This window comes from Crocodylus siamensis, chromosome 8 (assembly GCF_052110815.1).
Source record: "Crocodylus siamensis isolate JL-2025a chromosome 8, ASM5211081v1, whole genome shotgun sequence".
Taxonomy (NCBI): domain Eukaryota; kingdom Metazoa; phylum Chordata; order Crocodylia; family Crocodylidae; genus Crocodylus; species Crocodylus siamensis.
In genome coordinates, this window is record NC_143402.1 from 45,251,023 (window position 1) to 45,274,308 (window position 23,286).

General features: G+C 47.2%; 1 long non-coding RNA gene across 1 annotated transcript in view; it reads left to right on the plus strand.

The window, feature by feature from the left end:
- LOC149858395 (uncharacterized) overlaps window positions 1-19,102 on the plus strand; it is a 34,058-nt gene extending 14,956 nt beyond the window's left edge. The window contains exons 2-3 of the long non-coding RNA XR_016443735.1: window positions 18,369-18,473; window positions 18,591-19,102. This is a non-coding gene — a long non-coding RNA (uncharacterized LOC149858395). The remainder of the gene's footprint in view (window positions 1-18,368; window positions 18,474-18,590) is intronic.
- The last annotated feature ends 4,184 nt before the right edge of the window (window positions 19,103-23,286 follow it).

The window sequence follows — 23,286 nt, forward strand, 5'->3', positions numbered from 1 at the left end:
CTCTGGCACCTTCTCTTCAATAGTTACATTGCAATGACCTCTGTTAGAGATGTTTAGGATGAATGTAGTTCAAGTCACACACTAGTTAAAATTGTGTGTGTGTGTGTGTGTGTGTGTGTGCATGCACATGTACACACATGCCCAGACCAGCAAGGACCATAAGCTTTCGCTCAAAAGCTTTCACAGCTTTCAAGGCCCATAAGGTTTCACAGAAAAAGAGAAGCTCTGACAGTGCCTAACATCATTTGACTTTTTCCTGGGAAACAGAAAGAATTGGAAGTCCTCATGCAGTCAAGGAACTATGATGCGATCAGAATAACAGAGACTTGGTGGGGTAGCTTGCATGACTGGAACTCTGTCATGGATGGGTGCAAACTGTTCAAAGACAGGAAGAGGAGAAGAGGAGGAGGAGTTGTACTGAAAGTAAAAGAGCTGTTTGATTGCTCATAGCTCCAGTGTTGAAATCTCTGGGTTAGGGTCAAAGGGGAGAGCAACGACAGTGATGACATGATGAGTGTCTGCTATAAACCACCAGACCAGGAGGATGAGGTAGAAGAGGCCTTCTTCAGAAAAGTAGTGGAAGTTTCAAGATCACAGGCCCTGGCTCTCATGGGGGGATTTCAATCACCCTGGCATCTGCCAGGAGAGCAATACAGCAGCGCACAGGCAATCTAGGAAGTTTTTGGAGAGTACTGGGGACAACTTCTTAGCGCAAGTGTTGCAAATGTTGCAAGTGTTGCACAAGTGTTGCCATGCTCTTCTTGATGTACTGTTCACCGACAGGGAAGAAGTGGATGGCAATTTGGGCAGCAGCCATGAGATGATCAAGTTCAGGATCCTGACAAGAGGAAGAAAAGATAACAGCAGAGTATGGGTCCTGGACTTCAGAAAAGCAGACTTTGACTCCTTCATGGACTGATGGGGAGGATCCCCTGGGAGGCCAGTCTGAGGAGAGCTGCTTGTATTTTAAAGAAAACTTACTGAGAGTGCAGGAACAAACTGTCCTGATGTGGAGGAAGACTAGCAAATGTGGCAGGCCACCAGCTTGGCTTAGCAAAGAACTCTTCAATGAGCTTAAACTCAAAAAGGAAGCTTACAAGAAGTGGAAGCTTGAACTTGTTGCCCTGTGGGGTCAGGCCAACTCTCAGGATCTCAATATTGTACTGTTAGACAGGAGGGTGTGACACAACTGCACATATACAAACACAAATCAATTAGGTGCATACACACACACTACCAGCTCAGGCACATACACATCCAAACTAGCCTAAGCACATGCATATCTATCACCAATTCAGGCACATACACTATACACCCCAAAAGTTAGACACAGATCACTAATTCATATATCATGCACACAATGCCATACACACACACACACTCACCAGTTCACGTTCATACAACCCAGCTACACATAAACACAGGTAAGTTCCTAACTGGGATGGTACAGTGTGTATGTGTGTGCTTGGGGTACCTGGGATACTTAGGGGAAGGTTCAGGTGAGAGAGAGAGAGAGAGTTAAAGTGTAGGGAGTAAAAGTTGCCACAACTGGGATTAGAGCCAATGGACTAGAGAGAAACTGGCTGAGGAACTGAGGCTTAGGTTTACTTAAGGTAGACTGGGGCTGGAAACTGAGGCAGACAGCTGAGATATTGGGGGGGAGCAGATAAGTGGTGACAGGGAGGAGACAGCCAGGAAAGAAACTGAGGCAGAAACCTGGTTGCTCAGGGGAAAAGGAAAAGGCAGTGGGGATAAGACAGTGGCAAAGAAACAGGGGGGTTGGAGGCAGAGGGGAGTTCAAGACAGGTGTTGGAGGTGGCAGTGAGCCAGAAGCAGGAGAGGGAGAAATGAGACAGAAGTTAGAGGGGCCAGAAGCGGAGATTGGAGCAGGGCCAAACCATAGTAAAGCAAAACCCAACTTAGGGGTCTGTGGCAGGACAGTCCCTTGGGGTGCCGTGACCTCCCCTAGCACCCTTGCCTACCGTGCCAAGTCTGGGTCCTGAACGCCTGATCTTATATTATCAATGGGAGGCTGCCTTCTTGCCCCCCCTTGGCATGGGGCCAGTCTTGCTGTACCACGATTCCGGGGCTACTCCTTGTGCCGGCCCTCGCCGGCCTGTCTCTGCGACTGTTCTAAGTAGCCCGCTCTCTCTTCGGGCTTCCTAGTAGACTCGCCCTTCTCTCCGGGGCCTTCCACTGGGCTTGCCCCCTTCCGGGGCTTCCCCCTCACAGGCAGTGCCCCACTCGGCCTGCCCAATGTCCTATATACACGCCCTCTCCCGGGGCCTGCTCCAAGATACTCGCACCTCACGCACTCCCCTGCCCCCACCGGGGCCCTTGCTCGCGCTCCTCGCGTTCTCCGCCCCCACCGGGGCCCTTGCTCGCGCTCCTCGCGTTCTCCGCCCCCACCGGGGCCCTTGCTCGCGCTCCTCGCGTTCTCCGCCCCCACCGGGGCCTGCGTTTGCACTCCTCGCGCTTCCCTGCTCGCACTGGGCTGCCCTCACTAGGGCCTTGCTCGCGCTTCCCATGCTTGCCCGCACTGGGGCCTTGCTTGCGTGCCCCCATGCTCACCTGCACTGGGGCCTTCTATGCCCGACTCGGGCTTCCCAGAATTGGGGCTCAGGTGGCCTTAGCCTTACCTGTTCCCCAGACCCGCCTTCTTGGGCCTCCGCCCCACTGGAGCTCTTCCCAACTGGGGTTCCCAATTGGGGCTCGTCCCGATATCGCCCCCGCTGGGCTGGGGTCGGGATACCCCACTAACGCAGCGCCTCCTGCAGTGCTAGGAACACCCACACCTTACTGGGGAGCTCCTAATGAGGCCTCCTCCACCCCTACAGCCTTGCCCAGTCCTCCGGTGTTACTCAAACACCCCAAACAGAAACTCAAGACCATAAGCCTACCGGCTGAAACACAAAATAAGCCTCCTGGCTATAACCTCCGTTCAACGCCACCCTGGCTACTCTCCATCTCCCTGTCAGGGTTCTCTCCACCACGTATCATGATGCCAGTGCTCGGGTGGTCGGGCTGCTCTGCTCTGCTCTGCTCTACAGCAGAGCTTCCTGCTATTCAGGCTGCCAGAGGGGAACTGGCTCTGGCCTTAGCCTTCTCTGCTTATAAAGGCCAGGCCTTGCCCCCTGGCAGCCAGCTGACCCAATAAGTTGCCATAGCAACTGGCACCTGCTGCCCTAGTGAATGGCAGCTAAACCCATTTACTACTATTCAGTAGCAGGCAACCTAGTGCCCTGCTACAGGGTCCAAATAACAGTTTTATTATACAGACAACATACTATGCAGCCCCATGAAGTTACTGGTTCTCACACACACACACACACATACACACACACACACACACACACACACACACACACACACACACACACACATATGTACTCCCAATGGCAGCAGGAGAAAGAGATTCATTGGAAGGGCTGTTGTCCAGGTAGGGAAGAGAAGCAGAGCAGAGTCCAAGTCCTTGGTTGAACAGGGCAGGGCGGGGCGGGGGGGAGGTGATAGCTATCTATCCAGGCTGGAAAGGGGTCCTTGTCCAGTAGGTGTTGTCCAGAGGGGGGTTGCCAGCAGGGCCTCTGGGTGGATAGGTGGTGTGGCATGGTGTTGGTCCAGATGGAGAGGGTGTTGGTCTGTCTCTACTGCCCCTTTTTATAAGGGCAGACCTTGTGTGACCCTAGTGACAGTAGGTATGCCCAGGCAAGGGTCAGCCCCTGGCGTACTGAGCTGTGTGCTCCATGCAGGGATGTACAGTTTCGGGTGTCTGTAATGGTGGGGTACAATGGTAGAGTTGCTGGTTCTACAGGGTCTTTTATCTTTCAAATGCTGGGTTCTTGTCTCTGTTCCTGGGTGAGGTCCGTGGTTCCTGGATGAATCAATGTGAGGTGATGGCCCAGTCATTACAGGCCATTCAGTAGAGGCCTGCTACCATTGTATTTCAGTCATTCCCAATCACTCTCATTCATTCGGGAACCAATTACATGGGAGGTGTACGTGACTCATACAGTTGTAACACGGGATGCCCAGGCAGAGGACACAAAATGGAGGCTTGACATATAAAATGGAAACTTGACATGACTTTGGTTCATTTACAAACACAGGCCTAAACCATACAATATCTATATGAAACAATAAAAAACAATATGAAAACAATAATAATACAATATACAACAGTCCACATCATTAATGAAGATGTTGAACAATATAGGTATAGGTCCAAGGATAGAGCCTTGGGGGACCTCACTGCTCACAGGGCACCATGATGATTGACTTCCATCAATAACCACCCTCTGGGTCCGACCATAGAGGCAATTTCCCAGCCAACGGATCGTGGTGGACCCAAAGCCACAATTGGCCATCTTCGCCAAGAGATGATCACAGGATACCAGATCAAAGGCTTTGTTGAAGTCAAGATATATGACATCAATCTCTTCTCCCTTGTCCAGGTGATAGGTCACCTGGTCACAGAAGGTAATGAGATTGGTCAAGCAAGACCTACCTACAACAAACCCATGCTGGCTATCCCTCAGGATGTTGGCATCTGCCAGTCCATTAAGGATGGCCTCTTTAATAAACTTTTCTAAGACCTTCCCTGGGATAGAGGTCAGGCTGATGGTCCTGTAGTTTGCCAGATCCACTTTCCTCCCTTTCTTGAAGATATGCACTACATTGGCCTTCTTCCAGTCTTTGGGCACTTCACTAGAGCACCAGGAGTTCTTGAAGATCCATGTCAGGGGCTGGGCTATGATGCTCGCCAGCTCCTTGAGTACCCTGGGGTGCAGATTGTCAGGGCTGGCTGACTTGAATGTATCCAGCCTCTCAAGTTGTTCCTTCACAAGGTCAGCATTGATGGAGGGCAGGGGATATCCCTCACCTGGACCTCCCTGTCCCGTAGGGGCATGGGCGTCCGATGGGACTGATGAAAAACCGATGCAAAGTACCTATTTAGTAGATTGGCTTTCTCCCGGGTGTCAGTTGTCAGTTGCCCCATCTGGTTCAGCAGGGGTCCAATGTTGCCTTTGCTTTTACTGCGGCTCCCCACATATCTGAAAAAGGACTTTTTATTGTTCTTGATGCTCGAAGCTAGTTGGAGTTCAGTTGCAGCCTTGGCTTTCCTGGTTTGCTCCTTGCAGGACTGAACCAGTGCCGAATATTCCTCCTTGTAGGTGAATCCCATCCTCCATCCTTTATAGGCCTTTCTTTTTAGCCTCAGGAGGTCTGCTAGGTCCCTGGAGAGCCAGGGGGCTGCTGTGCCCTCTTGCTGCCTTTCCTCCGAGATGGAATCGAATTAGCTTGTGCATTGAGGATCGCTCCCTTGAGGAGCAATCACTCTTCCTGGACTCCCCACCCCCTGGGGCCATGGTCCCTTAGGGCCTCACTGACGAGCCTCCTCAGCTTGTCAAAGTCAGCTTTCCTGAAGTCAAGGACTTCCATGTTGCTGACTGACTTGCCAGCTTTATGGTGGATGGTGAAATTGATCAGCTTGTGGTCACTGTCACCCAGCTTCCCATCGATCACTAGGTCACCGATTAGGTCATCCTCAGCAGCCAGCACCAGGTCGAGCAGCGCTTTACCTCTCATTGGCCCATAGACTTCTTGAGTCAGGTAGAGGTCATCCACGCACAAGAAAAAGCTTTGTGACCGCTCAGATTTTGCTGATGTCTGGGTAATTGAAGTCACCCATGATAACCATGGTCATGGAGCATGTGCCAGTTCCTGGGTGAACTCCTGGTCAAGCTCTTCACTTTGGGTGGGAGGTCTGTAGTGCACTCCCGCTGTTGTGTCCCCTGTGCCATGTTCCCATGAATTTTAACCCAGAGGGTCTCCAGTTGTCCACCCTGGTCACCAACATCAACTTGCAGGGATGCGTAGCTTTCTTTAACATAGAGAGCTGCACCAGAGCCCCTTTTATCTACTCGATCTCTCCTGTACAGGGTATAGCCATCTATACCCATGGTCCAGTCATGGGTGGAGTCCCACCAGGTCTCTGTTATCCCTATGACATCATAATTATTTGTGTTAAGCAAGAGGATGAGTTCCTCCTGCTTATTCCCCAAGCTCCTGGCATTTGTGTACAGGCAGGCAAGTGTCCCGTTGGGGGCTCTTGCCTTGCCCACAGGTTGTACACCCCAGCCCATACACCAAGACTGGGATCATGGAAGAGAACACCACTTGTGCCCCCAGAACCTTTGGCCCTGCTCCCAAATCCCTGTAGAGCCTTATGACCCGGCTGGAGTCGATCTCCTGCTCACAGTCCGTGATGGCATGCAGTCTCTGGACTGTGGCCTGGAATTCTTCCAGCTGGTGTGCCAGAGACCCCAAAAGGGAGCAGACCCCACAAGGGGAAGTGACCATGCTCCTGGGCCCCAGGACCTGAAAAGGACAGGCAGCTCCTACAGATGAGAGTCAGGGGCTCCATCTGCGTGGAGCCTGGAACCATGGGCTTCCTCTGGGAGGAGGCCTCAGAGGAGCCAGGGGTGGGGTGGGCCACAGATCCCGAGGGGACCCTCGAGGTGTGGCGTGTGCCCATCCATGTCATGCCATTGGTAAGCTGGCTACGGCTGAGACTGTCTACTCTGGGGGCTCACAGGCAGGGCCTCGGGCCCTCCTGCACACCCTCCTGCGTTAACTCTGCACTAACTCATGTGACAAGTGTACCTGTTTGTGCAACCTGTTTGCGTGGCTTTGGTCGCGTGGCTCCCTGGGAGGCTGGGTGAAGTAGGGGCCTGGGTGGGGCGAGACCCAGCTCGGCTCCCACTCAGCCACCTCCCATTCTCTAAGGGTTAACCCCTTCCCACCACGGGCCCCATTACTTCTGGCTGTGCTGGGGGTTGGCAGGGGCTCCGCGGCTGCTGGGGGGTCTCTGGGGGGCTTCAGGGGACCAAGGGCACGGCGGGCTTTCACCCACGCATCTTTTGCCACTCCTGGAGCCTGAAGCTTTTTTGCTATTGGTGGGCCCTTTTAAACTGCACGCATGCACAGTGGGCCAGCCATCAGGGAAGCTGCTTTCAGAATAGGGGGGGCCCTGCCCAGGATTTGGGGGGCCCTGCTCCATTGGAGAGGGACTGATAAGTACCCCCCCCCACCTCTCTCTCTCCCTGGGGGCCTGGGCCAAGTAGGGGCCTGGGCGGGGCGAGACCCGGCTCAGCTCCCACTCAGATGCCTCCTCCCATTCTCTAAGAGTTAACCCCCTCCCACCACAGGCTCCGCTTACCTCCAGCTGTGCTGGGGGTTGGCGGGGGGCTCCACGGCTGCTGGGGGGGTTCTAGGGGGCTTTGGGGGAGCAGGGATGCAGCGGGCTTTCACCCGCGTGTCTCTTGCCACTCCCAGAGCCTAACTGAATCTATGTGCAATACACTCACGGAAGGTAATATTCTGAATGACAGCCAGTATGGCTTTGTTGTGGGTAGGTCTTGTCTTACCAATCTCATCTTCTTCTATGACCAGGTCTCTTGCCACCTGGACATGGGAGACAACGTAGATGTTATATACCTAGGCTTCCAAAAGGCTTTTGATCTAGTATCCCATGATATCCTCATGGGAAAGCTGGAAGAGTGTGGGCTCAGCTGCTCAATAGTTCAGTGGGTGGAAAACTGGCTACAGGGTAGGACCCAGAGAGTTCTCATGGATGGATCTGTGTCAACCTGGTGCAAAGTGGCCAGTGGTGTCCCTCAGGGGTCCGTGCTTGGACCGGTGCTTTTCAACATCTTTATCAATGGTTTGGATGGGGAATGAAAAGCTCACTGGCCAAGTTTGCGGATTACATCAAGTTATTGGGCATTGTGGTCACATCAGAAGATAGGTTGCAGATAGGCAGACCTGGACAGGCTTGAGAGTTGGGCAGACTGGAACCAGATGAAGTTTAACACTTGCAAGTATAAGGAGCTCCATCTGGGGGCAAGCAACCCTCAACATACATACAGGCTTGGTGATGGCAACATGACTTGCACCATGGCCAAAAGAGACCTAGGGGTAATGATTGACCATTGCATGAATATGAGCTGTCAGCGTGAGGCAGTGGTCAGCAGGGCAAACAACATGCTGGCATGCATTAACCGATGCATCTTGTGTAAAACTAAGGAAGTGATACTTCCACTGTACTCAGCACTGGTGAGACCACAGTTGAAGTACTGAGTCCAGTTCTGGGCACTGCACTTCAATAAGGATGTGGAAAAACTTGAGAGGGTCCAGAAAAGAGCCACCTGTATGATCAGGGATTTGCAAGGTAAGCCATATGAGGAAAGTCTGAGGGACCTGGGCCTCTTTAGCTTAGAGAAGAAAAGGTTGAGCGGGGACTTGATAGCAGTTTACTGCTATATCAGAGGAGTGCATCAGGAGCTCAGTGAACAACTGTTCACTAGGGCACCCCTGGGGATGGCCAGGACCAATGGATACAAACTCCTGGAAGGTCACTTCAGGCTTAATTCCGGGAAAAACTCCTTCATAGTCAGGGTGTCCAGAATGTAGAATAAACTCCCTCCAGAGATGGTGCAGTCACCTACCTTGGAGGTTTTCAAGAGGAGACTGGGCAGCCGCCTTGCTGGGGTCACTTAACCCCAGTTGTCTTCCTGCCTAGAGTGGAGGGGCTGGACCCAATGATCTGCAAGTTCCCTTCCAGCCTCCAATAATCTATAAATCTATGAACTGCAGCGCCACTGAGCATTATTTTTGAAAACTTGTGGCAAATCCATTCCTAAGGACTTGGAGAAGAAGAAAGTGATCAGGAACAGTCAGCATAGCCTGGTTAACCTGATTGCCTTCCATGAGGAGATGACTAGCTCTGTGGACGCAAGAAGAACAGTGAATATAGTATACTTTGACTTTAGCAAGGTTTTTGATACGGTCTTGCACAACATTCTTTAAGCAAACTAAGTAAGTAGGGGTCAGAGAAATGGACTGTAAAGTGAATAGAAAGTTGGCTGGATTGTTGGCCTCAACAGATAGAGATCAATGGATTGATGTCTAGTTGGCAGCCAGTATCTAGTGAAGTGCCTCAGGAGTCAGTCCTGGGGCCAGTTATATTCAATATTTTCATTAATGATCATAGAATCAAAAAAATTAAGTTTGGAAGGGACCTCAGGAGGTCATCTAGTCCAACCTCCTGCTCAAAGCTGTACCATCCCCAACTAGATCATCCCAGCCAAAGCTTTGCCTAGCCAGGTCTTAAAAACCTCCAAGGACAGAGATTTCACCACCTTGCTGGGTGACCTGTTCCAGTGTTTTACTGTCGTCGTAGTGAGAAAATTCTTTCTAATATCTAACCTAATCTTCCCTTGCTTCAACTTGAGACCATTGCTCCTTGTTCTGTCATCTGCTACCCTGAGAACAGTTTAGCTCCATCCTCTTTTGAACTCTCCTTCAGGTAGATGAAGGCTGCCATTAAATCTGTCTCAGTCTTCTCTTCGCTAGACTAAATAAGCCTAGTTCCCTCAGTCTTTCCTCATAAGTCATGTACCTGAGGCCCCTCACCATTTTCTTGCCCTCCACTAGACTCTTTCCAATTTGTCCACATCTTTTCTGTGGCAGGGGGCCCAAAACTGAGGGATATAATCACTTCCCTCAATCTGCTAGCAACACTCCTACTGCAGCCCAATATGCCGTTAGCCTTTTTTGCAACAAGGGCACACTATTGGCTCATATTCAGCTTACTGCCCACTGTAACCCCCAGGTCCTTTTCTGCACAGCTGCTGCCCAGCCACTCAGCTCCCAGCCTGTACTGGTGCATGGGACTGTTTCATCCTAAGTGCCAGAGTTTGCACTTGTCCTTGTTGAACCTCATGAGATTTATTTTGGCCCAATCCTCCAGTTTGTCTAGGTTACTCTGAATACTAGTCATACCCTCCATCATACCTAGTACTCCCCCCAGTTTGGTTTAATCTGAAAACTTGTGGAGGGTGCACTCTACGCCATCTTCCAGGTTGTTCATGAAGTCATTGAACAAAACTGGCCCCAGGACCAACCCCTGGGGCACTCCACTTGATACTGAGATTGAGCCACTGATTACTACACTCTGAGCACAATGCGCCAGGTAGTTTGATAGATTCATAGATTGTAAGGCCGGAAGGGACCTTGGAAGATCATTGGGTCCAACCCCCTGCACCAGACAGGAAAGACAATTGTCAGGTGACCCCAACAAGGTGACTGTCCAGTCTGTGCTTGAAAGTTTCCAGGGTAGGTGATTGTACCACCTCTGAAGGAAGCTTATTCCACAGTCTGGACACCCTAGCTGTGAAGACATTTTTCCTGATGTTGAGCCTGAAACGGTCTTCCAGGAGTTTATGGCCATTACTCCTGGTTTTCCCCCAGGGTGTCCCGGTGAACTGTTGTTCTCTGAGCTCTTGATGTATGCCCCTGATGTAGCAGTAAGCCACTGTCAAGTCCCCTCTCAGCCTTCTCTTTTTCAGGATAAAGAGTCCCAGGTCCCTCAGCCTTTCCTCGTATGGCTTGCTATGCAAATCTCTGATTATATGGGTGGCCCATCTCTGGACTTTATTGAGCTTTACCACGTCCTTATTGAAGTGCAGCGCACAGTACTGGATGCAGTACTCCATCTGCGGTGTCACCAATGCCGAGTAGAGTGGAAGAATCATTTCCCTAATTTTGCTGGAGATGCATCGATTGATGCATGCCAGGGTATTATTTGCCCTGTTGGCTACAGCATCACACTGCTGGCTCATATTCATACTGTGGTCTATTATTACCCCAGGTCCCTTTCATTCATGGTGCTGGTCCGTTTGCTGTTACCAAGCCTCATTCATGGTGCTGGTCTGTTTGCTGTTACCAAGCCTGTAGGTGTGTCGGGGGATTTTTGTCCCCAGATGGAGCACTTTACACTTCTCGACATTGAACTTCATTTGATTCTGATCTGCCCAACTTGCCAGTCTGTCTAGGTCTGCCTGTATCTGCAGCCTATCTTCAAGCATGACCACACTTCCCCATAACTTGGTGTTTTCTGCAAACTTGGCCAGTGAGCTCTTCACCCCCACATCCAAATCATTGATAAAGATGTTGAAAAGCACTGGACGAAGCACCGACCTGTGGGGGACACCACTGGCTACTTGTCACCAAGATGACACAGGTCTGTTCATTAGAACTCTCTGGGTCCTACCCCACAACCAGCTCCCTACCCACCTAGCTGTCTCGTGGTTAAGCCCATAGTCCTCTAATTTTCTCATGAGAATATCATGGGATACTATCAAAGGCCTTTTGGAAGTTAAAGTATACAATGTCAACCTTCTTTCCCTTATCCATGTGGAGAGTTACCTGATAGTAAAAGGTGATGAGGTTGGTAAGACAAGACCTGCCCACAGTGAAGCCATGCTGGCTGTCATTCAGAATTCTACCTTCTGCGAGCCTATCGCACATAGATTCCTTGATGAATTTTTCCAGGATCTTCCCTGGGATAGAAGTTAGACTGACTGGCCTACAGTTACCCGGGTCCTCCCTCCTCTCTTTCTTGAAAATGGGCACAACACTGGCCCTCTTCCAGTCTCCAGGGACCTCTCTGGAGATCCATGAGTTTTGGAAACGTTTCACCAGTGATCCTGCAATGACTTTGGCCAGCTTCTTCAGCACCCTCAAATGAAGTTCATCTGGTCCTGCTGACTTATATATGTCTATTTTTTCAAATGATCACACACCAGTTCTACGGTAATAGTATGAAGGAAGTCATTCCTACCCTGCTTGTTCTTCTCATTTTCTATCTATCTTACAATCCATTCATCCCAGCCATATTTCCTTAGCTTGCCTGCAAGAATGCTGTGGGAGACCATATCAACTGCCTTGCTAAAATCAAGGTACACCACATCCACTTGTCTCCCTGCATTCATAGAGCCAGTCATCTCACAATAGAAATCAATCAGGTTTGTCAGGCATAGCTTACCCTTGGTGATTCCATGCTGACTGTTCCTAATCACCATCTCCAAGTGCTTACAAATGGATTTCTTGAGGATTTGCTCCATGATTTTTCCAGGAACTGAGGTGAGACTGACTGGTCTATAGTTTCTTGGATTCTCCTGTTTTTCTTTTTTAAATATGGGCACTGTGATTGCCCTTTTCCAGTCATCTGGGACCTCTCCTGATCGCCATGAGTTTTCAAAGATCATGGCCAGTGGCTCTGCAATCACATCAGCCTACTCTCTCAGCACTCACGGGTACATCCCATCTGAGTCCATGGACTTGTATATGTCCAGCTTTTCTAAATAGTCCCTAACCTGTTCTTTTGCCACTGTTGGCTGGGATGAAGTGCAACCTCATCAAGTTCACAGATGACACAAAGCTTGGAGGAGTAGTAGATACACTGGTGGGTCAGGCTAGGATTCAGAGTGACCTAGACAAATTGGAGGATTAGGCCAAAAGAAATCTCATGAGGTTCAACAAGAACAAGTGAAAAGTCCTGCACTTAGGATGGAAGAATCCCATGCACTGGTACAGGCTTGGGACCAACTGGCTAAGTAGCAATTCTGCAGAAAAAGACCTGGGGGCTACAGTGAACAATAAGCTGGATGTGAGTATGAGTCAACAGCATGCCCTTGTTGCCAAAAAGGCTAACATCATACTGGACTGCATTACAAGAAGCATTGCCAGCAGATTGAGGGAAGTAATTATTTCCCTCTATTCTATACCAGTGAGGCCACATCTGGAGTACTGGGTTCAGTTTTGCCACCCCCACTCCAGAAGGGATGTGGACAAGTTGGAGAGAATCCAGCAAATGGCAAATGGCAATGAAAATGATTAGATGGCTGGAGCACATGACTTATGAAGAGAGGCTGAGGGAATTGGGCTTATTTAGTTTACAGAAGAGAAGACTGAGGGTGAATTTGATAGCAGCCTTCAATTACCTAATGGGTGGTTCCAGTGGAGCTAGACTGGGGAGCTCAGTGGTGAAGGATGATAGAACAAGGTCTTGAGTTGCAGCAAGGGAGGTTTAGGCTGGATATTAGGAAGAATGTTCTCACTTGGAGGGTGGTAAAGCATTGGAACGGTTTACCTAAAGAAGTGGTGGAATCTCCATTCTTGGAGGTTTTCAAAACCCAGCTTGACAAAGCCCTGGCTAGAATGATTTAGGCAGGGGGTTGGGCTAGATGATCTCTTGAGGTCCCTTCGAACCCTGATTTTCTATGATTCTGTGACTTTTCTCTCCAGTCCAAACACAGATTTTCACCTGGAGTTCTCATTTTCCTAAAATATCTGCTTCTGATAATACAGAGATAATTCTGTTTATTAATAAACATATGCCTTGGACAAATAGTTTTATTTAAAAACAACATAGCATATGATTTAATCAATGATATAAAAGCAAGGAGTCGCTTTTGAGAGATGCTTCTGAGATATTGGGATGCCCTATAAAAACTGGGCCTATCCCAGTTTTACTAGGCTATATGGACACTATCAAGATATCTACTAAAAAATATTGTACTATTGATAGCTAGATGTAACCAATCCCACATTCAGAGAGCTCACTTTATTGCCCCTCCTGTATCCATATCATGTCACTAGGTCACTTTTTGCACATGTTAATGACCCCTTGTGTGAAAGAGCACTTTCTGGTATCTAATCCAAACTCTTCTTTATTCAGTCCCTGTGCCTGCCCCAGGTTTTTGCCCTTGTCACTTATTTAATTCTAAATCCAAACACTGCCACACAATCCACTTGACCCTTGCCCTGGAGGGAACACACTGGGGATAAGGAAAGAATTCACTCTTTATGCCTTTCTAATTCTTGTTGTTACTATACCATCCTGGACAAATCCCCACTTACTGCAATAGAAATCACGTAATCTCTGTTGTTCTAGTCCTGGGACTTTTGACAATGGATTTTACGTCTACTCTCAATAGACAAGCCTTTGCTGAAGGAAAAGAGGAATTACCTGCCCATCTTCTTGCAGTTCTTTCAGTTTTCAAATTCTACGTGTTGATTAACTCTCTCCGGTGGTTGTGCTTCTGCCATGGGATAGGGGGAATTTCCTTCTAATTAACTTGCATACCCAAATACCCTGTCTATGGAGGTGGAATATAACTCTGTCATCCCCATCCTTAGCATGCAGAATTGGATAAAAGATGACTTATAATAGCCAGAGAGATTCACTGACAGACTTATGTAACTAGTCAGCCCTTCATGAACAGCACATTTTATAATAAAATATATTTATCTCAAGGGTATTCAAGGAAAACAATTATTGTTGGGACTAGCAAATTGCCCATCAAGAATGACCGGGGAATGGGGGGCGGAGGGAAGGGGGGCAGGGATGGAGCACTGCCACCCACCACCCTGCATTGTTGCCACTTCCAGGAGCAAGGAGGGTGGGGGAGGAAGCTTGCTCCACTATCCCCTCCATCCCCCTCTGCCAGCACCCCATGCTGCCTCCACGTCCAGGGCTGGAGGGAACAGCAGGGACGGAGTGGGATGGCAAAGCACCACCATGATGGCAGGGACTGAAGGGATGGAGCTGGGGGACAGCATTACAGACAGACAGACAGACACACAAACAGATGGACTAAGCTCTTTATATATATAGAATTATTAGCTCGGGTAGATCTTAAGGATGTGGGCATTCACTAAACGGGCACATGCAAGAACCATGGGTATGGTCCAATATAAATCTACATTTGGAACCTGGAAAACATTTGTTTAACTGTAGGAGGTGACTTTCCAAGGGAGTGCACTGACCCAAGTGGATAATGGCATATCCTTCATAGTGCAGTGCCACTGAGCACTGAGATGGCAAAATGGTAGTGACTGGCCAGTAAGTGGGCAATCGATTTCACTGTATATCCCTCTAGCAGCAATAAACCCTGGGCTAAATACATCTCTTGGCATCACCAATGCCAATAGATTTACCATATCAATGAACTTGCCACCAGCTCTGAAAGAAATGGCCCAAAATCTTGCTTAATGTAACTTGGTGTAACTTTATGATCATAAATAACATTAACTTTACACCATCTGAGGATTTGGTCCAATGATCAGAGCCAGTCAAAATAGTTCAAGCTGTGATTTTTCAGTGGGGTTTTTCATTAGAATTATGCATAGGAACCAAAACAGGTAAAAACAGTTTCATGAATCCCTCCCCCAATTTTTGATTCAGCTCTAAAAATTGCATCAAAGCATCCTAGTTAAGCCTCACTAATGGTACAATATGATTCAACTTCATTGATTTCAGTGGAGTTTTACCTGCTTACATAAGTTCTTCTGCAGTGTGCTACAGCCTTCACCTAGAGGCACAACCTTGCTTCAGGGATAAGAGATGTGAGATCTACAAGTATAATTCATGCTAGTCTCCTTATTACTCACATTAGGCATGCTTTTAATCCTGACCTTGAGGGACTGCCTTCTCCTCCAGCAGGATTTGATCTGGGCTTCTCTAAGCTATTCCAGCAATGCCTTTAATATTCTTTGACTGGTTGTCTTTTTCCATTATTGTTAATCCGAACATTGAAGAATCTCACGGGCATTGACAGATTTTTTTGATGGTGCCCATGTGGATAGGAAGTTATTATTGTCATATTTCAATACTTCCTATCTGAAGAAACTGAGGCACAAAGAGCCTAATAGAGTTGCTTAAGATCACACGCAGTCTGACAAAGTCAGGGACCATTGTCCAGCCAGCTTTAACTATAAAGCAGGCTGTCTATAGTATTTGGAGCTTTTGCAGTAAGAAGGAATTCAGTCTCCTTGGGCAGACCTAGAATTTTGGAAAGGGGATGCAGATGGTGAGGCACATCATCAAATGTGAAACAACAGATATTTTTCTCCAATTAAAAATAAACAAGAAGCTTTACAAATAGGCCAGGCTTCTGGGGCTATTTTGAAGCAAAAGTATATATAACTTCATTCTAATGAATTGAAAACAAACTGCAGGGCTGTGAAATAGGAGCTTCATTACCAGGAGTAGCTAACAGATAGCAGAGTTGCAGAATAAAGGACAGCTTGATTGGTGGAACATCAACACTATTAAAAAGAAGAGAGGGTTGTTAACACCTGTGGACTGAAGAATTTAGGTAGATTATAATGCACCATGAAGTCAAGTGACTTCCTCAGTAGTGCCTGCCTAGAAATGCTGCTGCCACTGCCAGGCAGCTTGTTTTCATTATGGGTGAGCCAGGAATCAAAGGTGGGAAAGGGGTCACCAATACACCCTCTCTGGATCTGCCCAGTCAGTCTCATTTCCTATATGTTTGCAGAAGTTCTCCCTGCATTGACACTTTAATGCATCTCAAATCAGTGAGTGAAGAAAGAATTAGATTTTTCTCCATCTTTGATTCTTATTTTAGAACCGAACCGTAAGATTTGTCGTGGTAAGCATTAACTTATAGAGTCTACTCAGCCATTCACATACAGAATTAGGACTGTTTTGGTATTTTTATAAGTAGGAATAAAATATGTGGACATGAAGCATGTGGCCAAGATTTCAGAAGTGACTGGAGGGGTTGAGTGCCACCAGTTTTGGGGGGTCCAAACTGAGACAACCTCAAGAGGCTGGGCTTTTCATAGAGGCTGATTACTCACTCCAAAAATCTGGTTGCCTTTAAGTTCTTCAGGCCAGACACTTCTGAAAATCATGCCATCCATGAGGTGAACCAAGTCTTCGCTACTGAATCGCAACTTACTTTGGTGAACCAGACTGTGTCACAGGATGCCCAAAGATATGGTGAGCAGAGTCCTGGAATCTTTTATTTTAGTAATCTTTTCATACAGTTCATACTTGGCCTAGCTTGGAAATACCAGAATGTCAGATACCAGAACACCATTTTTGTGGGAGTGGAGATTCAGCTAAGAAAACAGGAACCAAGGAATCTTACAATTGTTACTCACTTGCACTGGGGCATTGCCTTAGAGCGCCAGGCATGGGCTGGGATTCCATTCTGTGAGGTATGATATAAACCCAGATTTCAAAGACAGTGCCAGCCCCAAAGAGCTTCTAATCTAAGTATAAGACAAAGGACAACAGATGGATATACACTGATGAGGGAACACAAGAACTCACTGAGACAGTAGTGGTCAGCGTACAAGGTTGTGGCCTCAGCACACCAGCAGCTCATGAGCTGTCAGTAGCCTATGAGCTGTTATTTGTAGGCATCAGAGCAAAGAAGCTTTTTAAAGAAGTATTCGAGGGACAATATGATGCCTTGTATGTGTTTTTAGGGAGCAGCATCTCCGGTCTTTTGAGATTTGCCCACCTCTGCCCAGTACCTGTGTTGCCTTTCACTGCTTTGCTCTCACACAACTCACCCTAACCAGAACCTCCTGCAGCCATCCGGTCCACTTGGACCTTCTCACCCATCTTTCACTTGGGGACATCTCCAGAAAAGGTCAGAATGAACACAAACATTTGAACCTTGGAAACCCTTGGGTCCCACTCCCCATGCAGCAGAGAACAGGACCAGAGGAGCCTCTTTTGAGTGGTAGCTTTTATACAATCTTTACTACTTTTTTTATTTTCTGTTGTGTTAACAGAGCATCTAATGTGACTAAATAGGACAACCTGCTCTCCCATCGCCATAAAAAATACATGACATGCTTTATACAATCTCTTGACTTGGCTTCCCCGCCTCCCTAGTGTTGTGCCCCAGCAGGCAGCCCGTGGACCATTGTGTCTGGGGATAACACACAGGACACCAAGACAGCCTCTTGTGAGGGCAGATGAGAGCCAGTGGAATGGGTGACATTTGCAAACATTCAACAGAGCACAGTAGATGTAGGGATTTGGGAAGGATGGGAAAGTGGAGGAAGGAGTAGAGCAGGGTATATGGGGGTGGAATCTTTGCACAGAAAGCGGCCAAGCGGCAGCTTACCCTGTTAAATATTAATCATCTCTGCTTCTGCAATTTCGGCAATGCGTCTGGGCCCACCACTGTTGAATTTTTCATTAACACCACTCACGTCCAACTGCACTTCTCCCACTTCTCTTCTCCTATAGACCCCTCTCCCATCCCCTTCATCTTTGCCCATTTGTAGCTTCACCACTGCCAACAACCCTTTCTATAACCTACCTTCCTCATTGCTGTGACTCCTGAATTCTTCATTTCCTTGCTATAATACTAGGCTGGGGCTTGGAATAAGGGACATATGAGTGGAGGAGGGGGAAGCAGAAGTACAGGAGAGGAAAAGCGTCAAGTCTATGGGGACAAAAAATGTAAGTATTAGTCAACAAGTCCCATGGTAAATAATACACAAGGTGAGTCAGGGCAGAAATGCTGATTCTGGGCTGGGAGCTTTTTAAACCACAGTCTATATTTCTCAGCATTGCCTTGCTCTTTGCAGCTAATTCAGGAGTGCAAATGCATATGCTGAAGGGAAGTGTTTTGGAGCCCGGAGTAATTTCCACCTCAAGTTCCTAATTGCAGCCTCATCTCTTCCACCAGCTCAGCCAATGACTGGAGACCAATACTACATGTCTCATACTGTGCTAAACTGTTGGAACCAGAGGAGGCAGTGGCAAGAATCAGAGGCAAAGGACGGTATAGGAGGTATGAACGTTCAGAGTGTACTCCAAAGAATATCTAAATGAGCTGTTATGTTCTAGCTTTCAGCCTGGCCTGAGGGCTTCTCACACATTTTTAACCCTTCTTCTTCTTCTTTCTCAGGTTCAGTGGGATTCACTCTTTATTCAGTGGGATTCACTCTTCATTAGTGCAGATTACTAAATTAAAATGGAAACTTGTTAAGCTCAGAATACGTGGCATGTGTATAATGCTTTATGTTAGAACTGGTTCTCAGCTTTCAAAATGTGAAAGATTACAATGTTTTAAAAGGGAAAATTGTAACAAAAGTCTCTCTAGTTTGTTTCTCCTGCTTTTAATCATCAGCCTTGAGATGGTCAAAATATTCAGAATGTAAAAAGGGGAATTAGAAAAAACACATGACATTTTCATACTTTCCTTACCAGCTCTGCTTCTCATCTGCAGAATAATTTATAAACTGTAATTAATTCATTCTCAAAGGTCCCTGTGAGGTTGGTAAGAGTTATAATATTATTCCCATTCTATAGGCAAGGGAACTGAGGCATGCATAGGTAGGCAAATAGAAGTTAAAGGACCTACTCAAGAATATTGAAGGAATCAGTGTCAGAGAATTATATTTTTAAGAAGCCCTGGGTCCCAAGCCTGTGCTCAGGCTACAGCTATCCCTGAAAGTAATTTTACGCATATTTTAAAAATCTGCATGAATAGATCTTTTCAGGTTTCTGAATGGCCATCATGTAGCTACAGGTTATGTTATTTTTAAAGCTCAAGGCCTTTAAAACAAAGAAATTAATAGTTAACGCATTATGAATTTTACACTGGCTGCATAACAAACACATTGGGACAAACTGTTTGCTGACATAGACACTGAAGTCGGTGACGGAGTCTCCAGCTGGCTTGACAAAGCCCTGGTTGGAATGATCTAGTTGGGGATGGTCTTGCTCTGAGCAAGGGGTTGCACTAGATGACCTCCTGAGGTCCCTTCCAACCCTAATTTTCTATGGTTCTAAGTTATTCCAGCTGAGAAGTTGGCCCACTGTTCAAGTATATAGAAAAGTACCCTTCAACACAGCACTGAGACCTTAAATCTGACTCCATGGAGCAATGTCTATAATGGACTAATGATGATAGATAACTATTGTCTTTTAAAGAATACTGTTAAATGCAAAATATTATTAGCTAATATATTCATATAATGAAAATAATACTATTTGGTAACATGCTTATAACTGTATACTTCATGAGAATAAAGTTGTATATCTAAGTTATTAGGAAATATATAACACAGATGATTTATGTTAAAATGATGCATGTATATGGATTTTCATCTGGTACTGAGTAATATCCCATGGATGGATCAATTACTCATGCATATAGCATATGTATATAAGTCTTATGTTTCTTTGAAAAAAAGATTTTTTTGTTATAATAGATGATTACTAGTGAATAAATAGCATTCATTTGTGGTCAGAATTAATGGTGTGTTCAGTGAATTCTGCCTTTCTTACAAGATTTGATAGGAATTATAGGTGAAAACCTAGCTAATTTGAAGTTAATAACAAAACACCCATTGTCATCACTGGGGCTATAATTTCACCCCAAATCTGAGAGGTATTTGACTCTGCAGGTCATTCCATTGATTTAGTGATAAAAGTGTTTGCAAATCCTACTGGTTTCATACACTTCACATGAGAACTACTTAATCTACAGATTTATCACAGCAGAGCATTAGTCACTTTTCTTACTTCCAGTTCATTGTTTGGAATTTGCCTGTTTTAAAAGTATCAGTCATCCAACTATGGAGCACAAACCACACTATGTGACTCAGGCAGCTACACACAGCTATTAGCAGATAGTCAGAGCAAACAATTTGGAAATACACTATTGGCTGAAATTTATATAAACTGTTCAGCAGATACTTATGAATAATGGATGTGTTCACAGTAATCATGACCCAGTTCCTCAGATGTGAGTGGTAGATCCATTGAAGTCAGTAATACCTACTTCATTTGCAGGAGCTCAGGATATGTCCCATGATTACTTTGAATATGTTGGGTGATTTTGGTGGACTGTACTGTTTTGGGAAACTGGTCCTAGGAATGATTTCTAGATAATGTGTTTATAGGCAGAAATGCCACTGTTCCAAATCAGCAAAACACTTACATGCCTGTATAATTTTTACACATGGATAGATTCATTTAAGTCAATCAGCCCAATCATGTTCCTAAAATTAAGCATTCTTTTATGTGCATGGTGATAATGGAGCCTATACTTACAATAAATATGTTAATTAATTTTGCCAACCTTTGCCAAAAAACATAATATAAATTGAGAGATTCTTCTGTATATGTAAATATATTCAGATAGAAAAATACAAGGCTTGTTTGGGTTGACCTGTATAAATCATTAGTGGCTTTCACAATTTGGATGAATGCAGACACAGGACAAAAGTGGTATCTAACTCACATGCTTACTCTGCTCAGGAGTGAATTTCCCTTATTTCAATCACATATCCTATGCTACAAAAAATGCTGTTTTTAGTCCCGCTTTAAAATGAGTCTGATGAACTCAAACTTCTGAGCTGAAACACAGACCCACTGGGCACATCTACATGTACAAATTCTGTGGGGTGTGTTCACTCTAGAGTAAACATGTGCAGACATGTGGGAACAGATTTGCTGCTCATGGCAACAGTCTACTCCCACCATGGCTGGCCCTGCATTGGCCACTTGCCACCACCAGGAGGAGCTAGATCAGTGGTTCCCAACCTCAGGTTGCAACCCAAATGAGAACTGGGGGGGCAATGCCAGTGGCACCACGCGCAAATGGTGAACTGCACCGTGTGCTGGGAACAGCATGCCCCTGTCCCTGGGCCACCGCCACCACAGCTGCTGCACTCTGCTCCCAGCGGTGGGTCATGGGAAAAAAAAGATTGGGAAGCACTGAGCTAGATGCTCTGACCATGCCTGCCTATGGCCTGTGGCCATTTTGAAAAGGCAGCCCTGCACATTGCTCCTGGGCCACCTGATTTCCTTCCCCAAAGCAGCATGTAGAATGTGGTGGCAGTACACAGCAGCTCTGTCACCATAGACTCTGCCCACCACACCACTGATGCTCAAGCTCCAGGTCCTGGGAGAAAAGTCCACCACCCTGGGTTCCTGCTCACCACCCTGCTGGTCCACCGTGGACCACAGTGGTGGCTCAGGTAAGCCACCTGTGCTCAGAGAGATGGCACAGCTCAGGCCAGGTTCCTGAGGTGCAAGGATGTTGTTCACTGCGCAATCCCCAACTGGTGGTTGTGGTCAGTGACAGTGACCCACTGTGCACACAAGACATTGACCTTTATGTGGCACTGGCCACCCACTGGTCATGCCTTTGCTCCTGCAAGGGAGACATCATGATCATCCAGGTGTTTTTGCCACATCAATCATTCATTTCTGCTGCAGTTCAGATGTTGTGAGTTATCCCCCTTTCACCAAAAGCAGGGGTGGGGAAAGGAACTGGGACCTCAGGCTTGGTGCTGCTAAACCCCTGCATAGGAGCCTATCAAGAAGATGAAGTAGCCTCCAGGATACTACCAAGTGAAGTCCAGGGTGAAGAAGGAATATTGGAAGAACCCAGGGAAACTACCCATGGCAAGGAAAGAGTTTGGGGGTGAAGATCATAGATTTCATAGACATCAGGGCTGGAAGGGACCTCGAGAGATCATCGAGTCCAGCCCCCTGCCCAAAGGGCAGGAAGTCAGCTGGGGTCATAGGATCCCAGCAAGATAAGCATCCAATTTACTCTTGAAGGTGTTCAATGTAGGTGCTTGAACCACCTCCACTGGCAGACTGTTCCAGACCTTGGGGACTCGGACAGTAAAGAATTTCTTCCTTATGTCCAGCCTGAAACGGTCTTGCAGGACTTTGTGACCGTTCGACCTAGTCACCCCTTGGGGCACTCTTGTGAACAAACGTTCCCCCAGATCCTGGTGGTCACCCCTTATAAACTTATAGGTGGCTATCAGATCACCCTGAGCCTGCGCTTTTCCAGGCTAAAGAGTCCCATGTCTCTCAGCCTATCATCGTAAGATCTGTTTTCCTGACCTCTGATCATGCGCGTGGCTCGCCTCTGGACTCTCTCAAGCTTCTCCACATCCTTTTTGAATTGTGGAGCCCAAAAGTGGATGCAGTACTCCAACTGCGGCCTCACCAAGGCCGAGTACAAGGGGAGAGTGACGTCCCGGGATTTGCTCGAGAAGCATCTATGGATGCGAGCCAGCGTTTTGGTCACTTTATTAGCCGCAGCATCGCATTGCAGGCTCATGTTCATCTTGTGGTCAATGATGACCCCCAAGTCTCTTTCTTCTGTAGTGCTGTCCAACGTAGCACTGCCGAGCCTATAAGGATGCTGCAGGTTTTTCCTCCCAAGGTGGAAAACCTTGCATTTTTCGGTGTTAAACACCATCAGGTTCTCATCTGCCCATTTGCTGAGCTTGTCCAGGTCAGCCTGGATCACCCGCCTATCTTCTAGCATGGATGCTTTGCCCCAAAGTTTGGTGTCATCTGTGAACTTGGCCAGTCCAATCCTGACTCCAATGTCCACATCATTAATGAAGATGTTGAACAGTATGGGTCCAAGGACAGAGCCTTGGGGACCCCACTGGTCACAGGGCACCACGATGAGTGACTGCCATCAATTACAACCCTCTGGGTCCGACCACGGAGCCAATTTCCCAGCCAGCGGATCGTGGTGGAGCCAAGGCCACAACTGGCCAGTTTGGCCAAGAGGTGATCATGAGATACCAGATCAAAAGCTTTTTTGAAGTCAAGATATA